Below are 26,720 nucleotides of genomic sequence, written 5' to 3'. Positions count from 1 at the left end.
TAGCAGAGTCGGCTGGCCGGGACGTAATATCACGCATCATCTGAGCAAGGGTCCGAGTACCCTTCTGAGCCCGGCTGGTCTCTCCTACTACGCCCTTTTTCTTCTGGGCGGCCGTCGCCTTTTTCGGAGGCATCACTGAAAGAAAAACAACAACAGATCAAAACAGAATCATCCTAATAGCACAGTTCTATCGCACGATCTAAGATCAGAAGAAAAGACAACATCCTAAATGTCCTGTAGCCTCCTGTTTATAGATGTGGTGCACAACACACCGATAAACAAGACTCTACTAGACACGATCTGTGGACACTCCGAGGACAAACCGCTCTGATACCACTTTTGTCACGACCCAACCCCGTAGGCCGTGACTAGTGCCCGATCTGGGCACCCGAACCCATCTATCAAATATTATCTCAAATTCTATCAACTCATTCTAGTATATGGCGGAAGCCGACAAGACTTTATATCAAATTTAGGTAATTTCCAGAAAATTTCGGCAGAGTTTCCTTTGTTTTACGGACTATCCAATATACCCTGCACGCAGAAAATACCAAAAAAAGCCACACAGGGCTAACCAAGCAATATATAAACATATGCGGACCGGCCGCCTCGGCGTATATGATCGCCCAAACAACATATGCGGACCGGCCGCCTCGGCGTATGGGATCGCCCAAACGACATGTACATATATCCATACAGAAAGACCCTAACCCACAAACATGTCCACAGACCTCTAAACAGACCGACATAATCATATGACGGGACAGGGCCCCGCCGTACCCATGAACGAATATATACAAATGCACTAATAAATATATATACCAAAAGTATAAGCTCCGGAAAGAGAGGAGCACTCCGAATAGCAGAAAGGGTGTCCTAAACAGGTGGATCACCAGGCTGTGCGTCTGTACCTGCGGGCATGAAACGCAGCCCCCGGAGAAGGGGGTCAGTACGAAATATGTACTGAGTATGCAAAGCAGAAGGTACAGAAATAAATCTGAATAATAATCGAATCAGATATATAGAAAATAATACATATCAAAATGTTTATTTCCAAAGTATAAATTATGCATAGGGCACTGGAAAATGTGGTCGCCCGCCTGTCGATGGCGCCACAACACAGCATAACACCAGAAAGTTTCAAATCTCCGAATCCCCGTCACACATCACAACACAGCATAACGCCAAACACAGCATAACGCCAAACATAAGTGGAACCCGGCCCTCGAGCGAGGAGCACGGTGAAACATAAACACAGCATAACACCGGAATGTATCAAAAAGCGCACGACAACAGAACCGGCCCGGGAACCGGCGAACGATATCATAGTAGGCATGAGCGGAGTAGTGAGGAATCATATGCATAAAATCATTATTATAAATCCGAAGGATAAGTAAAATAGTCATATTCAAAATCGGAATAATAATTATCACTTTTTGATTCAAAGTTGTCGAATTTACATAAAGGGCGTCGCGGGACCCACGGACGAGTATAGACCCGAACTGAGCCCGCCTATGAAAAACATACCCATTATACATCAAGCAAACTCCTATAAAAATTATTGGAGCGATCCGAGCCTCTATGCGAAAAATATGGCATTCAGAGATTATAAAATTCGTTAAAGTGAACATTTTCTATGCGAATTTCGGAAAGCGATTACTTCAAATACATCATGGTTCATATTTCATAAAAACATACATAAGAGTGCCAAAGAATATATATATGGATCATAACATGCTCGGATCTCGAATTTGGAATTCCCTTAAAGCTCTAATCTAGCCTATTTGAAACTAAGGCATGCCAAAAGAAGGAAGGTTGCTTTACATACCTCAAACGCTCTCCAATATGATCCAACTCAAGCTAAGTCCAAACTATGATTCGGGCTGCCCACGATCTAAAAATAAGCCATAAAATGCCAAACATTAGCTAAAAGACTCTTTGGGCATTAAATTGTTCATCACCTTACAATGATCATAATCAAATAACTAGGCATTAATTCATAATTTCAATCACAACACAACAACACCCATTTACACGGCTCAAGCTCCACATACACAACTCACCTCCAACATTTCATATTTCATGATTTTCCTCCATTATAACATACTACAACATGGATATAACCTTCATAACGCAAAAACAAAATCAAATCTTACCTTTTCTTCTTCAACTTTACAATAGCCTAGGGTTTGCAATTGGATACAATGAATGGTTAGATGACCCAAACAACTCTTCCACGCTACTTAGGGACTTCAATATAGTGGGTTAACACCAAGAAATTAATTTTTGAAGGCAAAGAATTGGGGGTTGGTTTTCTTGCTCCTAGCCGTGAGCTCCCCCTTGGTTCTTCCACTTTTGTTTTGTTTTTTTTTTTTTTTGCTAAGTATAGAATGGTGAGGAGATGACTTAAGGTCATCTTTTTAAGTCCCCATAATATCTCTTATGGTTTGTGGCCCACACAATGTGGTGGACCAATTAAAATTGAACACCATTTGTGTGGGCCAACCATGGAAATTGTGAATAATTTTTATCTTCCAATTTTTATCACTTTTGGTCCCAAATTTTCCTAATTGTTCCATACCAATAAATTCATGCACCACATATATCTCAAAATAAAATCGAAGGTCAAGAATCCCGACTTTGTATCCCGAAATAATTTTTTTGTCCTTAACTTATCATAATTAAATCCGGATTATTCCACTGTACAAAAATACGGGTTCTAACAAATTCGTAGCTCAATGTCCCAACTGTCAGCAAGTGAAAATCGAGCACCAAAAGCCGGGTGGATTGTTGCAAGCCATAGAAATTCCAATTGGAAATGGGAAGTGATTAACATGGACTTCATTACAGGCTTACCTCGTTCTCAACGTAAGTACGATTCCATATGGGTGATTGTGGATAGACTCTCTAAGTCAGCTCATTTCATACTAGTCAGAACGACGTATGTGGCAGAAGATTATGCAAGGCTTTATTTGAAGGAAATAGTGAGACTCCATGGTGTTCCAGTATCTATTATCTCTGATAGAGGGACTCAGTTTATAGCCAATTTTTGGAAGTCTTTCCAAGAGGGTTTAGGGACCCAAGTGAGCCTTAGCATGGCATTTCACCCGCAGACAGATGGGCAAGCTGAACGCACCATCCAGACTCTTGAAGATATGTTGCGGGCGTGTATGATAGACTTTTGAGGTAATTGGGACGATCATTTTCCACTCATTGAATTCACTTACAACAATAGTTATCATTCTAGCATTCAAATGGCACCGTATGAATCTTTATATGGGCGAAAGTGTAGATCCCCAATTGGGTGGTTCGAGACAGGAGAAACTAAACTGATAGGGCCAGACTTGGTCCAGCAAGCCTTAGAGAAATTCAAGCTAATACAAGGTCGGTTATTAGCAGCTCAAAGTCGTCAGAAGTCATATGCGGATAATCGTCAATGGGACTTGGAGTTCCAGGTTAAAGATTGGGTATTCTTGAAAGTGTCGCCAATGAAGGGCGTCATGAGATTTGGAAAAAAGGGGAAGCTTAGTCCCCGGTACATTGGACCTTACGAGATTGTACGGAAGATAGGCAAAGTGGCCTACGAGCTAGATTTACCTCCGGATTTGGATTCAGTCCATCCAGTTTTTCATGTTACGATGCTTCGGAAATGTGTTGGAGATCCTACTAAGATCGTGCCAATAAGTGATGTGCAAGTGACATAAAAGTTTACTTATGAAGAGGTACCCATTGCCATATTAGATAGGCAAGTACGGAAGCTTAGAAACAAAGAGGTGACCTAAGTTAAGGTTCTATGGAGGAGTAGTAAACGAGAGGAAATGGCATGGGAAGCGAAAGAAAGTATGCGATCCAGATACCCGCATTTATTCCAACCCCCAGAAGAGATTCAAGATGAAACACCAACGATATAAGGTATATATGCTTACTTTTCATGCTTTTGGTCGTGTGTGGCCATAGATATGTTGATATTGTGACATAGCCCTGTGAGGCGATGATATTATGGGTTGTTGTGACAGGTTGGTAGTGCCAAATTATAGGGGAAACTCTGGCGAAACATTCGCAGGATCCCGAGTGTTTAACATTTAAGGACGAATGTTCCAAAAGGAGGGGGGAGAATGTTACACCTTGAAAATTTCCCCGCGAACGTACAGTGGATAGGCTAACAAAGGGCATAGCATATACGATGTTTTAATAAGAAGGGAATGACGTTTCACGACCCTAAGTAAGATTCCAAAGGCAATTGCAATAAGAGATAGGTTATGCTCCATGATGACTAACTATAGGTTCTGAAAATGTGGAAAGTTGCAGATTTGCACCTTGGCCAGCTGATCGTAAAATGAAATACGGACCGTAAAGTAGTTTACGGGTCGTAAACTTCCATGTCGTATTTCAACTTCCAAAACTTCAAATTTCTGTCAAGTGCTTGAATGGTTAAAGATGACTTGAAATACGGACTGTAAACTGAAATACGGCCCGTAAACTGTGTTCGTAAATCACCATGTCTCAGCCTGACTTTCTGGTTCTATTATGATTAAATACGTCCACGAAATACGGCCTCGTAAACTGGAATACAAACCTTAAACTGAGTTTACGACCACTGTTGCACTTTCGACGACTGTTCATTTCAGATCAGATTTTGGGGTTATTAAAAAGGGGACCAAGTTTATTATTTCATTTCCACATTTCACCCCTTCTCTCTAAAACATCTCTCTACACTTATTCCACAAGAATTCAAGGATTATTAGTGATCAACAACATAAACCAAGTGAATCAAGTGTAAGGAAACCCATTGGAGATCATTCAAGCCAAGAAATCCCAATGGAGATGAACTAGGGTTTTTGCTCAAGTGGAGTAGTATTAACCAAGGCTTGTTCCTACGACATCTAAGGTAAGATTTATGGTATTTCTATGTTGTTTAAGGTATTTGAGGGTTGAAATAGTTGGATTGTAGAAGGATATAGAAAAATGGGTCATGAATGTGGAGTAGTGCTATTTTGAGTAATAACTTAAATTGAGTTACGATTCTTGATGTGTTGTGATCTAAATATGTTATAAATGATGTTGAGAACATGAGATTAGCAATGTATGAGAATGGACGTCATCGTGCGTTATGGCCATGGATATGTATGATTGAAAGTAAGTCTAGAATATGGATAATGTGGACGAATAATGACTATCGTTATAGTATTGTGAATGTATTATTGACGTTTGGGAGTTGATCTACGCTATGGGGGAATGTCGTATAAATGAAGGAGATGCTGTCCGATTTTCTCTAGTTTTAGTCATGCATGCTAGCTATCAATTTCTAATGATAGTATGACTTTAATGAAGATAGAAACGCGAGAGTTGAAGGAGAACGTGCAAGTGGTAAATAGTTGAACGGAAAGGTATGTAAGGCTAACCCTTCTTTCATAAGGCATGGTTCTTTGGCCAAACGTCTAAATATTCTATAAGACTATGATATCTTTCAAATGATTTGATCTTCCGAGCTTGCAAGCTCACGATTCTTGATACGCTACGATTGTACTAAGTTCCTCATATGACGAGTAAGCCTATAATATAGATGTAATGAACGACAATAATAGTGATGCTGACATTGATGACGACTATAATGGTAATAGTGATGATGATAACGATGACGACTACGATAGTAATGATAATAGTAAAGATTCTTATAAGCTATTATGCATATGCATCTATGTATGGTTATTATGGAACCCCGAGCTTATGAGGCCGGGTAGGATATGTAAATAAGTATGTATATGATTATGTAATGCGCGCACACCTCTGCAAATGGTACGGATAACCCTGACGCCTTGGTAGGGCCAGGTAGATGAATCCCTGAAGCCTTGGTAGGGCCAGGTATGTGTAACCTTGAGCCTTGGCTGGCCAAGTATGTATGAAACAGCGATCCTGCATGGTCGGGTATGCTATGTAAATGCTATGTATATGATATGATTATGTATATCATATAGATAAGAGTACGAATACGAATATGATACTATATGAATATGAACAAGGGTATGTATACGAATACGATTACAAATATGGAACGGATACGATTATGGATACAGATATGGATGTATGTACACGATACGCATTAGAAACGGAAAGTTCCTATGAAAGGCAAGTAAGTGCCTATGACGATGATATTACTATCTCCCATCCTGTGCTATTTTTCATGTTGCTTATTATGTTTCTACATTGATATTGATCATGCTTTACGTACTCACTACATTCTTCGTACTGACGTTCTTTTGTTTGTGGACGTTGCGTCATGCCCTCAGGTGCTCAGGGAGACAGACTTGATCCATAGCCACATTCTCAGGGACTACATAGCGGAGCTCCATTTCATTCGGAGCTATAGCTTTTGGGTAATTATTCTTTTGTGTACATAATTATGGGCATAGTGGGGTCCTGTCTATGTAATACGATATACTCTCCTTAGAGGCTTGTAGACATGTGTATATGGTTAGGTATGTCTGGCCTTGTCGGCCTATGTTTTGTATATCATTTTGACTGCCTTGGCGGCTCATGTACATTGATTTGGCATAGATTCCAGTGATTATATAAAGGTATGGTTGTCCAATGGGACTAGCATGATGAATTAATAGAATTATATGTTTAACTGTGTGGCTCACCTAGATGTAAGGGTAAGAGCAAGCCAAGGGGTGCCCGGCTGGGCTAGCACCGGGCACTCGTCGCGGCCCTCTAGAAGTGTCACGACCCAACCCCGTAGGCCGTGACTAGTGCCCGATCTGGGCACCCGAACCCATCTATCAAATATTATCTCAAATTCTATCAACTCATTCTAGTATATGGCGGAAGCCGACAAGGCTTTATTTCAAATTTAGGTAATTTCCAGAAAAATTTCGGCAGAGTTTCCTTTGTTTTACAGACTATCCAATATACCCTGCACACAGAAAATACCAACAAAAGTCACACAGGGCTAACCAAGCAATATATAAACATATGCGGACCGGCCGCCTCGGCGTATAGGATCGCCCAAACAACATATGCGGACCGGCCGCCTCGGCGTATGGGATCGCCCAAACGACATGTACATACATCCATACAGAAAGACCCTAACCCAAAAACATGTCCACAGACCTCTAAACAGACCGACAGAATCATATGACATGACAGGGCCCCACCGTACCCATGAACGAATATATACAAATGCACTAATAAAAATATATATACCAAAAGTATAAGCTCCGGAAAGAGAGGAGCACTCTGAATAGCAGAAAGGGTGTCCTAAACAAGTGGATCACCATGCTGTGCGTCTGTACCTGCGGGCATGAAACGCAGCCCCCGGAGAAGGGGGTCAGTACGAAATATGTACTGAGTATGCAAAGCAGAAGGTACAGAAATAAATCTGAATAATAATCGAATCAGATATATAGAAAATAATACATATCAAAAAAAAAAATATCAAAATGTTTATTTCCAAAGTATAAATTATGCATAGGGCACAGGAAAATGTGGTCGCCCGCCTGTCGATGGCGCCACAACACAGCATAACACCAGAAAGTTTCAAATCTCTGAATCCCCGTCACACATCACAACACAGCATAACGCCAAACACAGCATAACGCCAAACATAAGTGGAACCCGGCCCTCGAGCGAGGAGCACGGTGAACCATAATCACAGCATAACACCGGAATGTATCACAAAGCGCACGACAACAGAACCGGCCCGGGAACCGGCGAACGATATCATAGGGCACGAGCGGAGTAGTGAGGAATCATATGCATAAAATCATCATCATAAATCCAAATGATAAGTAAAATAGTCATATTTGAAATCGGAACAATAATTACAACATTTGTTTTCCCCAAAGTTACCGAAATTACCAAAAGGGCGTCGCGGGACCCACGGACGAGTATAGGCCCGAACTGAGCCCGCCTATGAAAAACATACTCATTTTATATCATACAAACTCCTACAAAATTTTCAAAGCAATCCGAGCTTTTCTGAGGAAATTATGAGCGTTTGAAGTTTTGGAATCGCTAAAGAATGAACTTTAAAACAAAAATCAGCTTTCATGTAATCTTTACAAGTTATGGATTCCAAGAACATAAGGATCAATGTTTTGCCATGACAAGGCAAGGATGCCAAAGAACAAATGCGATTCATAAACATGCTCGGATTGTGAGAATAGAGTTTCCTCGAGGCTTATATCATAGCCTATTTTAACTAAGGCATGCCGAAGAAGGAAGATTACTTTACATACCTCAAACGCTCTCCAATACGATCCAAACTCAAGATAAATCCAACCTATGATTCGGGCTGCCCACGATCTATAAACAAGCCATAAAATGTCAAACATTAGCTAAAGACTTTTTGGGCATTAAATTCCAATTTCGCCCTTAATTCTACAGAAATTTGGGCAGCATTTCCCCTGTAAATAGGCTACCCCGAGAATTTAACTCGGCCGTATCAATCAACAACAACAACAACAACCAACCTAACAACATTAATAATCAATCCGAAAGGTAATACAACAATAATAGCTCTCTTTTCCATCATTCATCAACTTTCATAAATTCAATTCGACGACTTACCTTCAAGCCAAAATCGACGCTTATACGCTCACATACTAACCCGAACCCATACCAAAAACATTTCAGGACATTCTAAGCAATTTATACAATTTTTCCAACAATCCATAAATTTTCCCAAGCTACCCGAAACAGCCCCTAACCGAGACAGCCCCCCTAACTTTTTCTTCATTTCCAAATCATGGTTCGTATCTACAATTTACATTCTAACAATGCTATTTTCATCAATACACAATTTACATTAAATGTACAACAACTTCCAAATCAGTCCGCAATATTTACAACATCAATTTGAGTCAATAAACTTTCATTTCCAACATAGAATTCATGGCGACGACGGCTAAACAATAAGCGATACTAATTCAATTCTTGGCACATAAGGTGACCCATTTTCGGCTAACACTACACATATACATATATGGATGATTCTCAATTGTTCTTCACCTTACAATGATCATAATCAACTAACTAGGCATTAATTCATAATTTCAAGCACAACACAACAATACCCATTTTCACGGCTCAAGCTCCACATACACAACTCACCTCCAACATTTCATATTTCATGATTTTCCTCCATTATAACATACTACAACATGGATATAACCTTCATAACGCAAAAACAAAATCAAATCTTACCTTTTCTTCTTCAACCTTACAATAGCCTAGGGTTTGCAATTGGATACAATGAATGGTTAGATGACCCAAACAACTCTTCCACGCTACTTAGGGACTTCAATATAGTGGGTTAACACCAAGAAATTAATTTTTGAAGGCAAAGAAATGGGGGTTGGTTTTCTTGCTCCTAGCCGTGAGCTCCCCCTTGGTTCTTCCACTTTTGTTTTGTTTTTTTTGTTTTTTTGCTAAGTATAGAATGGTGAGGAGATGACTTAAGGTCATCTTTTTAAGTCCCCATAATATCTCTTATTGTTTGTGGCCCACACAATGTGGTGGACCAATTAAAATTGAACACCATTTGTGTGGGCCAACCATGGAAATTGTGGATAATTTTTATCTTCCAATTTTTATCACTTTTGGTCCCAAATTTTCCTAATTGTTCCATACCAATAAATTCATGCACCACATATATCTCAAAATAAAATCGAAGGTCAAGAATCCCGACTTTGTATCCCAAAATAATTTTTTTGTCCTTAACTTATCATAATTAAATCCGGATTATTCCACTGTACACAAATACGGGTTCTAACATCCTCCCCCTCTTTAGAACATTCGTCCTCGAATGTCAGATTAACCTTACCGATCATACAACAATTTGGGGGAGTTTCCTTACTAACTATCACAACAATACAATCATTGATCAACGATTCATTTATCAAACAACATAGTCAAATAGAGAATTGGATTACATGTAGGCTCTGAAAATAAATGAGGATACTTCTTCTTCATATGCTCCTCAGTTTTCCAGGTCATTTCCTCTCGGTTATTGTTCCGCCACAGCACTTTAACAGAAGCCATATCTTTGTTCCGCCACCTTTTTACCTGGCGATCTAATATGGCTATAGGCTGCTCCTCATAAGATAGCTCCTCTGTGACCTGAATGTCATCTACAGGAAAGACTCTGGAAGGGTCACCAATACACTTACGAAGCATAGAAACATGAAATACCGGGTGTATCGCTCCCAAGTCAGCTGGCAAATCCAATTCGTAGGCCACCTTGCCTATTTTGCGAATAATCAGATAGGGCCCAATATATCTCGGACTGAGCTTTCCTTTCTTGCCAAATCGCATAACACCTTTCATCGGTGACACTTTCAGGAACACCCAATCGCCAATCTGAAACTCTAACGGTCGACGTCGCTTATCGGCATAAGATTTCTGTCGGCTCTGGGCTGCCAACAATCTTTCTCGAATAAGTTTCACCTTATCCACGGCCTGCTGGACCACTTCTGGGCCAATCAACTCAGTCTCCCCAACATCAAACCAACCGATCGGTGATCTACACTTCCTGTCATACAAAGCCTCATATGGTGCCATCTGAATACTGGAGTGGTAGCTGTTATTATACGCAAACTCAACAAGCGGTAAATGGTCGTCCCAGCTACCCCTGAAATCAATAACACAGGCACGCAACATATCTTCCAATGTCTGAATAGTGCGCTCGGCCTGTCCGTCGGACTGGGGATGGAAGGCTGTACTCAGGCTCACCTGGGTCCCCAATCCCTCCTGAAACGATCTCCAGAACTTAGCTGTAAACTGGGCACCTCTATCGGAAATAACAGACACAGGAACTCCATGAAGTCGTACAATCTCCCTGACATAAATCCTGGCATAATCCTCAGCTAAATAGGTGGTCCGAACCGGAAGAAAATGGGCTGATTTCGTCAGCCGATCAACAATAACCCAAATAGAATCATACCTCCGTGGAGTGCGAGGTAGACCTGTAATAAAGTCCATATTAATGATGTCCCACTTCCACGTCGGTATCTCCATCTCCTGCAATAGCCCACCGGGCTTCTGGTGCTCAATCTTAACCTGCTGGCAATTTGGACACTGAGCAACGAACTCTGTTATATCTCTTTTCATACCATCCCACCAATATAGGCATCTGATATCATGGTACATCTTCGTCGACCCTGGGTGAACAGAATATCGGGCGTAATGTGCCTCGCCCATAACCTGTCGCCGCAACCCTGCAACGTCAGGTACACACAATCTGCCTCAGTGAAATAACACTCCATCAGGTGAAATCTCAAACGGAGTCTTCTCCTGTGCCAGAGCTGCGTCTCTGTACTGTGCCAGAATATGATCCTCATACTGATGCCGCTTAATATCTTCTGTAATAGAGGACTCAGCCATACCTCGAACAGAAACTCCAACATCTCCAGAATCAGCCAAGCGAACTCCAAGACTAGCCAACTGATGAATATCGCGAACCATTTCTTTACTCTCTGATGGCACATCTGCTAGGCTGCCCATAGACTTGCGGCTGAGTGCATCTGCCACAACATTAGCTTTCCCAAGATGGTAGAGAATGTCAACATCATAATCTTTCAGCAACTCTAACCACCTCCGCTGCCGCAAGTTCAGCTCCTTTTGCCTAAAGATGTACTGAAGGCTCTTATGATCTGTATAAATGTCAACGTGAACCCCATATAAATAATGTATCCACATCTTCAAAGCATGAATGACCGCGGCCAGCTCCAAATCGTGAGTAGGATAATTCTTTTCATGTTTTCTGAGCTGCCGGGAAGCATAAGCTATCACCCTGCCGTGCTGCATCAACACACATCCCAAACCAATACCAGAGGCATCACAATAAATCACATACCCATCTGGACCCTCCGGAAGAGTCAGGACTGGAGCCGTAGTCAACTTCTCTTTCAGCAACTGGAAGCTACGCTCGCAAGCATCTGACCACTGAAACTTAGCTCCCTTCTGAGTCAGCCTTGTCAAAGGCGCTGAACTTGAAGCAAACTTCTCCACGAATCTCCGATAATAACCAGCCAATCCCAAAAAGCTACGCACCTCTGTCGGCATCGTAGGTCTAGGCCAATTCTTTACGGCCTCGATCTTCTGGGTATCCACCCGGACGCCATCAGCCCCAATAATATGTCCCAGAAATGCCACTGAAGATAACCAGAATTCACACTTAGAAAATTTAGCATATAATTCCTGGTGCCGAAGTGTGCCAAGTACCGTCCTCAAATGGTCCGCATGCTCTGCCTCTGACCGAGAATAAACCAGAATATCATCGATAAATACGATCACAAACATATCCAAGAACGGTCTGAATACCCGATTCATCAGGTCCATAAATACTGCTGGGGCATTTGTCAGCCCAAAAGACATAACTCTGAACTCATAGTGCCCATATCGGGTCCTGAATGCTGTCTTGGGAATATCAGCCTCTCGTACCCGTACCTGATGGTAACCCGATCGCAGGTCTATCTTCGAGAAGTACCTGGCACCCTGCAGCTGATCAAACAAATCATCAATCCTGGGGAGGGGATATTTATTCTTGATGGTTACCTTATTCAACTGCCGATAATCAATGCACATCCGCAGCGAGACGACTTTCTTCCTCACAAATAATACCGGAGCTCCCCAGGGTGACGCACTAGGCCGAATGAAACCCTTCTCCAATAAATCTCTCAGCTGCTCTTTCAATTCTTTCAATTCTGTAGGTGCCATTCTGTACGGAGGAATAGAGATAGGCTGAGTGTCTGGCAACATATCAATAGCAAACTCTATCTCCCGTTCGGGAGGAAGACCCGGAAGCTCATCTGCGAATACATCTACAAATTCATTAACCACTGGGACTGACTGAAGAGTCGGTGCCTCTACCTCTAAATCATGAACACGGACCAGATGATAAATATACCCCTTTCTGATCATTTTCTCAGCCTTGAGGTATGAAATAAACTTACCCCTCGGCGATACTGTATTACCTGCCCACTCTATAACTGGCTCCCCTGGGAATTGGAATCGGACTATCTTCTTTTGACAATCAACATTAGCATAGCAAGAAGCTAGCCAATCCATACCCATAATCACGTCAAACTCGATCATATCTAACTCTACCAAATCCGCCTTAGTGCAGCGGCCACAGATAATCACGGAACAATCTCTATAAATCTGACTGGCTATAACAGAATCCCCTACTGGTGTAGCTACCTCAAAAGGCTCTATCGGTTCGGATTCTATCCCAATTTTATCAGCAATGAGTGGAGATATAAATGATAATGTAGAACCAGGATCAATCAATGCATACACATCACGAGAGAAAACCAGTAATATACCTGTGACGACATTAGGCGAAACCTCCTGGTCCTGTCTGCTGGCTAAGGCATAAATGCGGTTCGAAGGACCGCTAGAACCCGAAGCTCCGCCACGACCCCTGCCGCGGCCTGCTGGTGCTGGAGTACCTCGCCCCGCAGGGCGCATCGCCACCGAGGCTGAAGATGAACCACCGGCTGACCCGGTAGACTGAGCTGAACTGCCTGTACCACCTCTAGCCGGACAGTCTCTCATCTGATGGCCCTGACGGCCGCAAACAAAGCATGCACCCGTAGCTCGGAAACACTCTCCCGGGTGCTGTCTCCCACAGTAGGAACACAAAGGTCTGGGTGGCCTCATCTGACTGCTGGAACCTCTGTCCAACTGTGAACCTGAAGCCCTGGAGCTCGAGCCTGCCCCTGAATATCCGGCACCCTCAGATCTCCTGCCGGTAAACTGTGGGGGTGTACCCCGTGATGACTGAGAAGGATATCTGCTCTGCTGCTGCTGCTGAGGCTGTCTGCCTCGGAAATCTCTAGAATAGCCTGCGGATCTGGCCCTCTTGGGCGGCCTCCTATCCCGATCTCTGCTGGAATAATCAGCTCTATGTCGGTCCTCCATACCCAGAGCATAAGCCTGTAGTCGGGCAATATCCATGTCTGTCTGCAATGCCACCGCCATACAGCCATCAATCAAGTAGCGGTCTAACCCCATCACGTATCTGTGCATCCGATCGGCCATATCTGCTACTATGGCAGGTGCGTACCGGGCCAGAGAATAAAACTCCATATTATACTCACGAACATTCCGACCCCTCTGCTGCAGATGTAAAAATCGGTCAACCCGCGCCCGCCGTAACTCTGGGGGCAAAAAGTGGCGGGTAAAAGCAGCCACGAACTCGTCCCAAGTAGCTGGGGAAGCACCCTCACCCCTAGATAGCTCCCAGGACTCATACCAGTGAGCAGCGACATCCCGTAGTCTATGCGAAGCCAACTTAACAAACTCAGTCTCTGAAGCCCTGACCAAATCTAGTGAACGCCGCATCCCCCGAATAAAGTCATGGGGGTCTTCGTCGGGCTTAGACCCGTAAAACTCTGGAAGGCCACATAATAGAAACTCTCGAACCCTCAGGCTGTCACGCCTATCGTCATCATCATCATCTCTCCGCCCGCGTCTGCGAGCCTGTCCCGCTACCAGAGTGGTCAATAACTGCACAGCCTCTCTCAGTGTCCTGTCCTCCGCCCCTGGCTGAGGAGCTAGAGGCGCGGGAGCTGGGGCCCCTGGAGATAATGGTGAAGCTGCTCCAGACTCCTCTGACGATGAAGACGTAGCAGAGTCGGCTGCCGGGACGTAATATCACGCATCATCTGAGCAAGGGTCCGAGTACCCTTCTGAGCCCGGCTGGTCTCTCCTACTACGCCCTTTTTCTTCTGGGCGGCCGTCGCCTTTTTCGGAGGCATCACTGAAAGAAAAACAACAACAGATCAAAACAGAATCATCCTAATAGCACAGTTCTATCGCACGATCTAAGATCAGAAGAAAAGACAACATCCTAAATGTCCTGTAGCCTCCTGTTTATAGATGTGGTGCACAACACACCGATAAACAAGACTCTACTAGACACGATCTGTGGACACTCCGAGGACAAACCGCTCTGATACCACTTCTGTCACGACCCAACCCCGTAGGCCGTGACTAGTGCCCGATCTGGGCACCCGAACCCATCTATCAAATATTATCTCAAATTCTATCAACTCATTCTAGTATATGGCGGAAGCCGACAAGGCTTTATTTCAAATTTAGGTAATTTCCAGAAACATTTCGGCAGAGTTTCCTTTGTTTTACGGACTATCCAATATACCCTGCACGCAGAAAATACCAACAAAAGTCACACAGGGCTAACCAAGCAATATATAAACATATGCGGACCGGCCGCCTCGGCGTATAGGATCGTCCAAACAACATATGCGGACCGGCCGCCTCGGCGTATGGGATCGCCCAAACGACATGTACATACATCCATACAGAAAGACCCTAACCCACAAACATGTCCACAGACCTCTAAACAGACCGACAGAATCATATGACATGACAGGGCCCCACCGTACCCATGAACGAATATATACAAATGCACTAATAAAAATATATATACCAAAAGTATAAGCTCCGGAAAGAGAGGAGCACTCCGAATAGCAGAAAGGGTGTCCTAAACAAGTGGATCACCATGCTGTGCGTCTGTACCTGCGGGCATGAAACGCAGCCCCCGGAGAAGGGGGTCAGTACGAAATATGTACTGAGTATGCAAAGCAGAAGGTACAGAAATAAATCTGAATAATAATCGAATCAGATATATAGAAAATAATACATATCAAAAAAACAAATATCAAAATGTTTATTTCCAAAGTATAAATTATGCATAGGGCACAGGAAAATGTGGTCGCCCGCCTGTCGATGGCGCCACAACACAGCATAACACCAGAAAGTTTCAAATCTCTGAATCCCCGTCACACATCACAACACAGCATAACGCCAAACACAGCATAACGCCAAACATAAGTGGAACCCGGCCCTCGAGCGAGGAGCACGGTGAACCATAATCACAGCATAACACCGGAATGTATCACAAAGCGCACGACAACAGAACCGGCCCGGGAACCGGCGAACGATATCATAGGGCACGAGCGGAGTAGTGAGGAATCATATGCATAAAATCATCATCATAAATCCAAATGATAAGTAAAATAGTCATATTTGAAATCGGAACAATAATTACAACATTTTTTCCCCAAAGTTACCGAAATTACCAAAAGGGCGTCGCGGGACCCACGGACGAGTATAGGCCCGAACTGAGCCCGCCTATGAAAAACATACTCATTTTATATCATACAAACTCCTACGAAAATTTCAAAGCAATCCGAGCGTTTCTGAGGAAATTTGAGCGTTTGAAGTTTTGGAATCGCTAAAGAATGAACTTTAAAACAAAAATCAGCTTTCATGTAATCTTTACAAGTTATGGATTCCAAGAACATAAGGATCAATGTTTTGCCATGACAAGGCAAGGATGCCAAAGAACAAATGCGATTCATAAACATGCTCGGATTGTGAGAATAGAGTTTCCTCGAGGCTTATATCATAGCCTATTTTAACTAAGGCATGCCGAAGAAGGAAGATTACTTTACATACCTCAAACGCTCTCCAATACGATCCAAACTCAAGATAAATCCAACCTATGATTCGGGCTGCCCACGATCTATAAACAAGCCATAAAATGTCAAACATTAGCTAAAGACTTTTTGGGCATTAAATTCCAATTTCGCCCTTAATTCTACAGAAATTTGGGCAGCATTTCCCCTGTAAATAGGCTACCCCGAGAATTTAACTCGGCCGTATCAATCAACAACAACAACAACAACCAACCTAACAACATTAATAATCAATCCGAAAGGTAATACAACAATAATAGCTCTCTTTTCCATCATTCATCAACTTTCATAAATTCAATTCGACGACTTACCTTCAAGCCAAAATCGACGCTTATACGCTCACATACTAACCCGAACCCATACCAAAAACATTTCAGGACATTCTAAGCAATTTATACAATTTTTCCAACAATCCATAAATTTTCCCAAGCTACCCGAAACAGCCCCTAACCGAGACAGCCCCCCTAACTTTTTCTTCATTTCCAAATCATGGTTCGTATCTACAATTTACATTCTAACAATGCTATTTTCATCAATACACAATTTACATTAAATGTACAACAACTTCCAAATCAGTCCGCAATATTTACAACATCAATTTGAGTCAATAAACTTTCATTTCCAACATAGAATTCATGGCGACGACGGCTAAACAATAAGCGATACTAATTCAATTCTTGGCACATAAGGTGACCCATTTTCGGCTAACACTACACATATACATATATGGATGATTCTCAATTGTTCTTCACCTTACAATGATCATAATCAACTAACTAGGCATTAATTCATAATTTCAAGCACAACACAACAACACCCATTTACACGGCTCAAGCTCCACATACACAACTCACCTCCAACATTTCATATTTCATGATTTTCCTCCATTATAACATACTACAACATGGATATAACCTTCATAACGCAAAAACAAAATCAAATCTTACCTTTTCTTCTTCAACCTTACAATAGCCTAGGGTTTGCAATTGGATACAATGAATGGTTAGATGACCCAAAAAACTCTTCCACGCTACTTAGGGACTTCAATATAGTGGGTTAACACCAAGAAATTAATTTTTGAAGGCAAAGAAATGGGGGTTGGTTTTCTTGCTCCTAGCCGTGAGCTCCCCCTTGGTTCTTCCACTTTTGTTTTGTTTTTTTTGTTTTTTTGCTAAGTATAGAATGGTGAGGAGATGACTTAAGGTCATCTTTTTAAGTCCCCATAATATCTCTTATTGCTTGTGGCCCACACAATGTGGTGGACCAATTAAAATTGAACACCATTTGTTTGGGCCAACCATGGAAATTGTGGATAATTTTTATCTTCCAATTTTTATCACTTTTGGTCCCAAATTTTCCTAATTGTTCCATACCAATAAATTCATGCACCACATATATCTCAAAATAAAATCGAAGGTCAAGAATCCCGACTTTGTATCCCAAAATAATTTTTTTGTCCTTAACTTATCATAATTAAATCCGGATTATTCCACTGTACACAAATACGGGTTCTAACAAGAAGGGTCGTGACATGCGGTTCATTGGTACACGGTTTGTATGGCTTCACGGGGAGCCAATGCGCCTCTGTCACACCCCGACTTTACTAGGGTGTGATGGGCACCCGACCCCGTATCTGGAGTCGAGCGAACCCGCTGACTCTTATTACATATATAAACCCTTGAATCAATTAAAAACAAAATACATTGTAAGCTCTCCAAATATTTTTTTTCTTTTCATAAGTAAAGTATATCATCATATAGGACCCGTGACATGAGACATAATAACATGCTGACTGACAAAGCCGTCTACAACTCTGACATTCTATACCCACAACTCTGTCTGCAAAGTCTCTAACATCAAACAAACATCATGGCTCTTATACTCTGACTCGGCAGCACTCCAGAGCAAATGGAGCCTGCCAACTCCGCTGGAACATCTTCTATGATAGCTGTGGCTCATCTGGGTGTACCTGCGCGGCATGAACGCAGCCCCCGAAGAGGAGAGGTCAGTACGAACAATGTACTGAGTATGTAAGGCAAGAATAATAATCATAAGATCATGGTAGAAGACATAGATAATAGTGTATAGTAGGATCATAACTTGTACCTCTGTTTGCCTCTTAAGGTAGTAAGCTAACTTTACCTCTAGAAGTAACATATAGAAATCTTAGTAAACTGCCCGACCATGTAGGTGTGGTGTAATACTGCCCGACCATGTAGGTACGGTGTAACTCTATCTGAGCGTATCATGGGGTAAAAGGGTAATCTGTACATCTGAATGCCCTTTAGGGCGGATGCCATGCATGCTAACTTTAAAAAAAAAACTAGTAAATATCTGTAAGTAAATTGCCCGACCATATAGGTGCGGTGTAATCCTGCCCGTCCCAATAGGAACGGTGTATAGACTCCCCGTCCATATAGGAACGGTGTGTGAGCCCGCGTCCAGGCCTCCCGCGTCCGGGGTATAAGCTGCCCACTATAGTGGTGTGTATATCTGCCCGGCCGTCCATTGGGCGGCGCGGTGTTATTTAAAAAAAATACTTAAGTATAAATCATGCATGAGAACCCAAAGAAAATCATGTATCCATCGGAGTGACGTAAGGTCGGTGACCTCCGATTACATTATGGAATAACCGGGATCGCTTTGTCTCACCTTGAAGGAACGAATATTTTAAGGCGAGACTATCAACGGAGGATAATGCTGAAAGAAACATAGAATGAAATCATGGATGTCATGGAAATCAATTCATCTGCTTTGGAATCTTTAGAAGATAGTGTCATAACCAAGGAATAGAACTAGTTGGACACTTTCATACTCACCTAGAATTCTCGACTTAAGGCTCTTAGTCATGGAATCATTCTTGTCATACTTATCATGGACATATTCTCTTCCTTACATCATCATTATCATTATTATCATAGAAATATTCTCATTAGAATAGTCATAGTACCTGTCACTTGATAAACGGAACGATAAGGAAAATTCGGGAACAATGGGCCCACCTCGGGTCAAATGAGGCGGCGTACCAAATTTATATATGTTACATGTCATGACATTACTTGTGAGGGATTTAGGTTAGTCGGGTCCTATTTAAGCGAGTTCTAGAGATTTAGGAAGTTCTTTCAACATTTTACACAATTTCTAATTCAATTCCTCTGAATGAAAAAGGGGAAACTTTAGGTGCGGATTTTGGAGGGTAGAGTTATCCTCGAGGCTCATATCCAACATATTACGTCTAAGACATGCCATAGAAGGAAGGGTGAAGCCTTACATACCTTTTCCGCTCCTTCTGCTCCTCCAAATTTAAGTTGCAAATTCGCCAAAATCTACAATTTGGTCACATTTACCAAACTTGATTAGAGCATTTAGGATTGAATTCTTAAAGTAACACTTTGTCTGCCGAAATTTCGGCAGCATCTCCCCTGTAAATACATCGTCCCCAAGAATCTATCTTGGCCAATTTCAATCAACAACAATCCGGGAATTCAACCCGGCCAAACTACCAACAATACCAACAAGTATTCTAGCAACACTTCAATATTCAATTCTATTCTATTCAATTCAATTCAATTCAATTCAATTTAAATCAATTCATATGATATTCAAAACGATCCAATCAACATACTACTTCATCCAACACCTTCCAAATTTAACTAAAACAATAATAACATAATTCCATCTTTCAAATTTAATCACCACAACCCAACTTACAACCTTCCAAACAAATGCCTCACTTCCAAGTTCATGCATTACATTTATATCCTACACATTATCACATATAAGAAACCATACCAATATCACACTAACTTTTTCCATAATCCTCAAACAAGCACAACTTCATTTCTAACCCCTTAAATCCTCTTCATTCATCATAGAATCTACCAAAAAACATCATTCTCGGTCACAACAACTACACACATATCCTCATGAATTTTCATCCATTTCTATACATTATAACAACAACCAACATACTACATAAAATTAATTCATCATTTCTATACCATGCAACACATTTTCGGCCAAACACCATACATATGCATATTTCATGAATTTCATGGATTTCTTCATTCTACAACACTCATAATCACCCATAACATATAAAAGAAGGTTAAATTCTTACCTTTTCCTTCCAAGTTTCCTCTTAGTCAAGGTTATGGATTTGTCCAAGTGGAGGATTTTCTTGCTCCAACAACTCTTCCATGTTGTAGAGGACCTTCCATTAGGTAGGAAAACTAGGATAAAATAATTTTTCTTCATCAATTTTCCATGGCTAAATTTTGAAGCCATGGCCGAACCCACTCTCCTCTTCTCTTCTTCTTCTTTTTGTTATTTCTTCTTCCAAATTTGTTAAATTAAAACATGACTATATATATATATATATATATATATATATATCCTCCACCACCTTTATATATTTGTACTTAGGTCCCTCAAGTATGTTTACATGTCCCCTTGTTCCCTCTCTAGAATTTTCTTCTTTTTTCTTGATTTTTCTTGAATTTTCTCACTTGGTCAAAGAAGACCAAGTGTCTTATTTTTTACACTTTAGTCCCCACTTAATATGAAATAACCACATGCCTCCCTTTCTTTCTTTGCCTAGAGTTTTCCTTCATTTTCTTGAAATTTTCATAAAAAAAAGATGGCCACTTACCTTATCTCATAAGCTTTATCCATATGTCTTATTTTTATTTTGTCCACCATTTACCATTTTGTAATTTCTCCTTTTTGCTCTTAACCTTTCTCAATATTTCCGTCCAATAATATTCATAACCAACTTGTATACAAAAATAAGTTTTGAAAATGGTCTCGCCCTTAACTTTCCACGACGACCTGGAATTTCCAAACACACAAGATACGGGCTATAACATCCTCCCCCCCTTTAGAACATTCGTCCTGGAATGTTCAACTAACCTTGTGGGGTCTTGTAGCACTTCGGGAGGGGGTTCCCTTATAGTTACCCTTTTCTCCATGTCCACTCCATATCCGTTATTTTACTTTCCTTACTATCAAACTCCTGGATCCTTACATGAGTCCTCATTCCATGTCATGGGTTTCTTTTTATAGCTACTCTTTCCATTATGCCCGTTCCTTATCCTTTACCTTATTTTCCTTATAATCGAACTCCTTGGCCTTTCATGAGTCACCGTTCCATGTCGTAGGTTTTTCTAACTCACTATGTCACCTCATTATCCTTGTTCTTTCCGGGTCCTTCCTTTTCTATTATTGTCTCGTCACTGCACCTTAATGGAGGCCATGTCTTAGTACACAATCCTTACTTAACGATTCAATGTAGCCGTAGGTTATTTCTTTATCCTCAGGTCTATCTCTTAGTATACTCATTGTTATTTCGCTTCTACTCTTCTCTCAAGTATTCTTGCGACATGCCGACATATTTTAAACTCTGATTCCAAGCTAATAAATTTCCTTTTCTGACACTTGATAGTGTTGCAATTTCCTTTTAGGTCTTAATATAATATGGTCTCCCCCCCCCCCCCCCCTTTTGGGGGCTCCTTATACACTAACCGCCTTCGAGTACCTTCTTTTTCTTGCTATTTCTTCATATGAGTTCTAAAGCTCCTGAGCTATTCCTTTGGCCCTACTTATTGGAATCGGTCCTCAAACTCCACATTTTTCCCTTTTGATCCATATTGCCACACTCTATCCCTTCTCACACCTATCTTTTAAATTTTTGGCCCAAGTAGTCTCGTGTCTTGTCGATAGCTTCTCTCGGGGTTTCCCCTCACTAGATTTTCCTACTTTTCTTTCACTGCGATTTCTTACCGTTCACCCTTCCGTGCCCTCTGGTCTCCTTATTTTCCATACTTCCCAGGGGGGTCACCCATCCTCCCGCCTGAGCACGCTTAACCTTGAAACTTCGATAAAATTCGATGCCTTAATACTGATATTTTCGTGTCCGCTTCGTCGGATGACCTTTGTCACATGTTCTGGGGCGAGTCGAAGTCTTACATGTCCCGAGACATTTTCGTAACACGTCCTTTCCTTTATAATTACTATTTTACCCCTTTCGATTCCCAATGCTCACTTTTCATCTGTGCCTATGACTATTGTCCGTCCTGGCCTTCCAGATTCCCGATAGTAGTGATCGCACCTTCATCACCACACTAGACCCATAGGTCCTCTAGAACCACACATCCCGTTTATTGCCTGTTTGTGGCATCTCCTTTCCATGTTTCCTTTTATTAAGCATATCCATTCTAGTAGAATCTCCTTTACCATTCCTACTATTTAAGATCTGTGCGTAACAAATATCTACAATGCCTTATAGAATATACAGCTATATGACATATTCCCGCCGTCCAGGACTTCCAGTTCTGGGTAACAGAACAAATATCCAGTCTTACCTCTACGACTTGCCACATCGTCATTCGCCTTTTTCCGTCGCTACTAGACGTCTGAAAAAATCGACGGTTAGTATAAGGAATCTTATTTCCTATGACTTGGCTCTATCGCACGATCTGAGACTGAAAGAAGGTCAACATTTCCTAGATGCCCCGCAGCCTCCTGTTTATAAATGTGGCCGGCTTCACACCCATAAACAGGACTCTACCGGACACGACTTTGCAGACAACCCTTAGACCGACCTGCTCTGATACCACTTTGTCATACCCCGACTTTACTAGGGTGTGATGGGCACCCGACCCCGTATCTAGAGCCGAGCGAACCCGCTGACTCTTATTACATATATAAACCCTTGAATCAATTAAAAACAAAATACATGGTAAGCTCTCCAATTTTTTTTTTCTTTTCATAAGTAAAGTATATCATCATATAGGACCCGTGACATGAGACATAATAACATGCTGACTGACAAAGCCGTCTACAACTCTGACATTCTATACCCACAACTCTGTCTGCAAAGTCTCTAACATCAAACAAACATCATGGCTCTTAAACTCTGACTCGGCAGCACTCCAGAGCAAATGGAGCCTGCCAACTCCGCTGGAACATCTTCTATGATAGCTGTGGCTCATCTGGGTGTACCTGCGCGGCATGAACGCAGCCCCCGAAGAGGAGGGGTCAGTACGAACAATGTACTGAGTATGTAAGGCAAGAATAATAATCATAAGATCATGGTAGAAGACATAGATAATAGTGTATAGTAGGATCATAACTTGTACCTCTGTTTGCCTCTTAAGGCAGTAAGCTAACTTTACCTCTAGAAGTAACATATAGAAATCTCAGTAAACTGCCCGACCATGTAGGTGTGGTGTAATACTGCCAGACCATGTAGGTACGGTGTAACTCTATCTGAGCGTATCATGGGGTAAAAGGGTAATCTGTACATCTGAATGCCCTTTAGGGAGGATGCCATGCATGCTAACTTTAAAAAAAAAAACAAGTAAATATCTGTAAGTAAACTGCCCGACCATATAGGTGCGGTGTAATCCTGCCCGTCCCAATAGGAACGGTGTATAGACTGCCCGTCCATATAGGAACGGTGTGTGAGCCCGCGTGTCACGACCCAACCCCGTAGGCCGTGACTAGTGCCCGATCTGGGCACCCGAACCCATCTATCAAATATTATCTCAAATTCTATCAACTCATTCTAGTATATGGCGGAAGCCGACAAGACTTTATTTCAAATTTAGGTAATTTCCAGAAAATTTCGGCAGAGTTTCCTTTGTTTTACGGACTATCCAATATACCCTGCACGCAGAAAATACCAACAAAAGCCACACAGGGCTAACCAAGCAATATATAAACATATGCGGACCGGCCGCCTCGGCGTATAGGATCGCCCAAACAACGTTTGCGGACCGGCCGCCTCGGCGTATGGGATCGCCCAAACGACATGTACATACATCCATACAGAAAGACCCTAACCCACAAACATGTCCACAGACCTCTAAACAGACCGACAGAATCGTATGACGGGACAGGGCCCAGCCGTACCCATGAATGAATATATACAAATGCACTAATAAATATATATACCAAAAGTATAAGCTCCGGAAAGAGAGGAGCACTCCGAATAGCAGAAAGGGTGTCCTAAACAGGTGGATCACCAGGCTGTGCGTCTGTACCTGCGGGCATGAAATGCAGCCCCCGGAGAAGGGGGTCAGTACGAAATATGTACTGAGTATGCAAAGCAGAAGGTACAGAAATAAATCTGAATAATAATCGAATCAGATATATAGAAAATAATACATATCAAAATGTTTATTTCCAAAGTATAAATTATGCATAGGGCACTGGAAAATGTGGTCGCCCGCCTGTCGATGGCGCCACAACACAGCATAACACCAGAAAGTTTCAAATCTCCGAATCCCCGTCACACATCACAACACAGCATAACGCCAAACACAGCATAACGCCAAACATAAGTGGAACCCGGCCCTCAAGCGAGGAGCACGGTGAACCATAAACACAGCATAACACCGGAATGTATCAAAAAGCGCACGACAACAGAACCGGCCCGGGAACCGGCGAACGATATCATAGTAGGCACGAGCGGAGTAGTGAGGAATCATATGCATAAAATCATTATTATAAATCCGGAGGATAAGTAAAATAGTCATATTCGAAATCGGAATAATAATTATCACTTTTTGATTCAAAGTTGTCGAATTTACAAAAAGGGCGTCGCGGGACCCACGGACGAGTATAGACCCAAACTGAGCCCGCCTATGAAAAACATACCCATTATACATCAAGCAAACTCCTATAAAAATTATTGGAGCGATCCGAGCCTCTATGCGAAAAATATGGCATTCAGAGATTACAAAATTCCTTAAAGTGAACATTTTCTATGCGAATTTCGGAAAGCGATTACTTCAAATACATCATGGTTCATATTTCATAAAAACATACATAAGAGTGCCAAAGAATATATATATGGATCATAACATGCTCGGATCTCGAATTTGGAATTCCCTTAAAGCTCTAATCTAGCCTATGTGAAACTAAGGCATGCCAAAAGAAGGAAGGTTGCTTTACATACCTCAAACGCTATCCAATATGATCCAACTCAAGCTAAGCCCAACCTATGATTCGGGCTGCCCAAGGTCTACAAACAAGCCATAAAATGCCAAACATTAGCTAAAGACTTTTTGGGCATTAAATTCCAATTTCGCCCTTAATTCTACAGAAATCCGGGCAGCATTTCCCCTGTAAATAGGCTACCCCGAGAATTTAACTCGCTCAAAATCAACAACAACAACCACAATAACCATCCTAGTAACATCGATAACCAATTCGAAGGGCAAAACAACATTTTTAGCTTTCTTTTACATCTTCCCACAACTTTCCAATTATTTGTTTCGACGGCTTACCTTCAAGCCAAAATCGACGCTTATACGCCCACATACTAACAATATTTAAAGACATTCTAAGCAATTCATACAACATTCCCAACAACCCAAATTATTTCTCCAATTCAGCCGAATTCAGCCCCCAACCCGAGACACCCCTATATCATGCTCCTCATTTCCAAACCATGAGTTGTACCCAAAATTTCACATTCTAACAAAGCTATTCTCATCAATAAATAATTCACATTAAATGTACAATAGCACCCAAATCAGTCCGCAACAATTACAATATCAATTTGAGTTAATAAACGTTTATTTCCAACATAGAATTCACAACGACGACGACTAAAACATTAAGCGATATTAATTCGTCCATTGTCATATAATGTGACCCGTTTCGTCCAACACTACAAACGTACATATATGGATGATTCTCAATCGTTCTTCACCCTACAATGATCATAATAAACTAACTAGGCATTAATTCATAATTTCAACACAACACAACAAACACCCATTTACACGGCTCAAGCACCACACACCCAACTCACTTCCAACACACCATATTTCATGATATTCATCCTTTTTAACCTACTACTATAGGCATACAAGATTCACAGTACATAAACAAGATGAAATCTTACCTTTGTTATTCACTTCCTTCAATAGTTAGGGTTTGAAATTGGGCACAACTAGTGGTTGGATGACTCAAACAACTCTTCCACGCTACTTAGGGACTTCAATATAGTTGATCTACACCAAGGAATCAATTTTAGAGAAGCTAAAAATGGGGGTTGATTTGCTCTTGCCTTGGCCGAAAACAGTGGGGGGAGGTGGAGCTCTCAATATTTGATATTTTGTAAGTGTTGAAAAATGAGAGAAGATGACTACTTAGTCATCTATTTAGTCCCTCAAAATGTCTATATTAACTTTGGCCCACTTA

At 41.7% G+C, this 26,720-nt stretch overlaps 1 long non-coding RNA gene across 1 annotated transcript; it reads right to left on the bottom strand.

Annotated features, from left to right (window-relative positions):
• Positions 1-694: 694 nt before the first annotated feature.
• LOC132638820 (uncharacterized) lies at positions 695-26,630 on the bottom strand. The gene is made up of 3 exons (XR_009581924.1): positions 26,422-26,630; positions 1,829-1,894; positions 695-911 (listed from the first exon to the last, which is right to left on the bottom strand). It is a non-coding gene; the product is annotated as an uncharacterized LOC132638820 (long non-coding RNA).
• Between the last annotated feature and the right edge of the window lie 90 nt (positions 26,631-26,720).

Source organism: Lycium barbarum, chromosome 1 (genome assembly GCF_019175385.1).
Source record: "Lycium barbarum isolate Lr01 chromosome 1, ASM1917538v2, whole genome shotgun sequence".
Taxonomy (NCBI): Eukaryota; Viridiplantae; Streptophyta; class Magnoliopsida; order Solanales; family Solanaceae; genus Lycium; species Lycium barbarum.
This window is presented reverse-complemented; position numbering and strand designations above follow the sequence as displayed.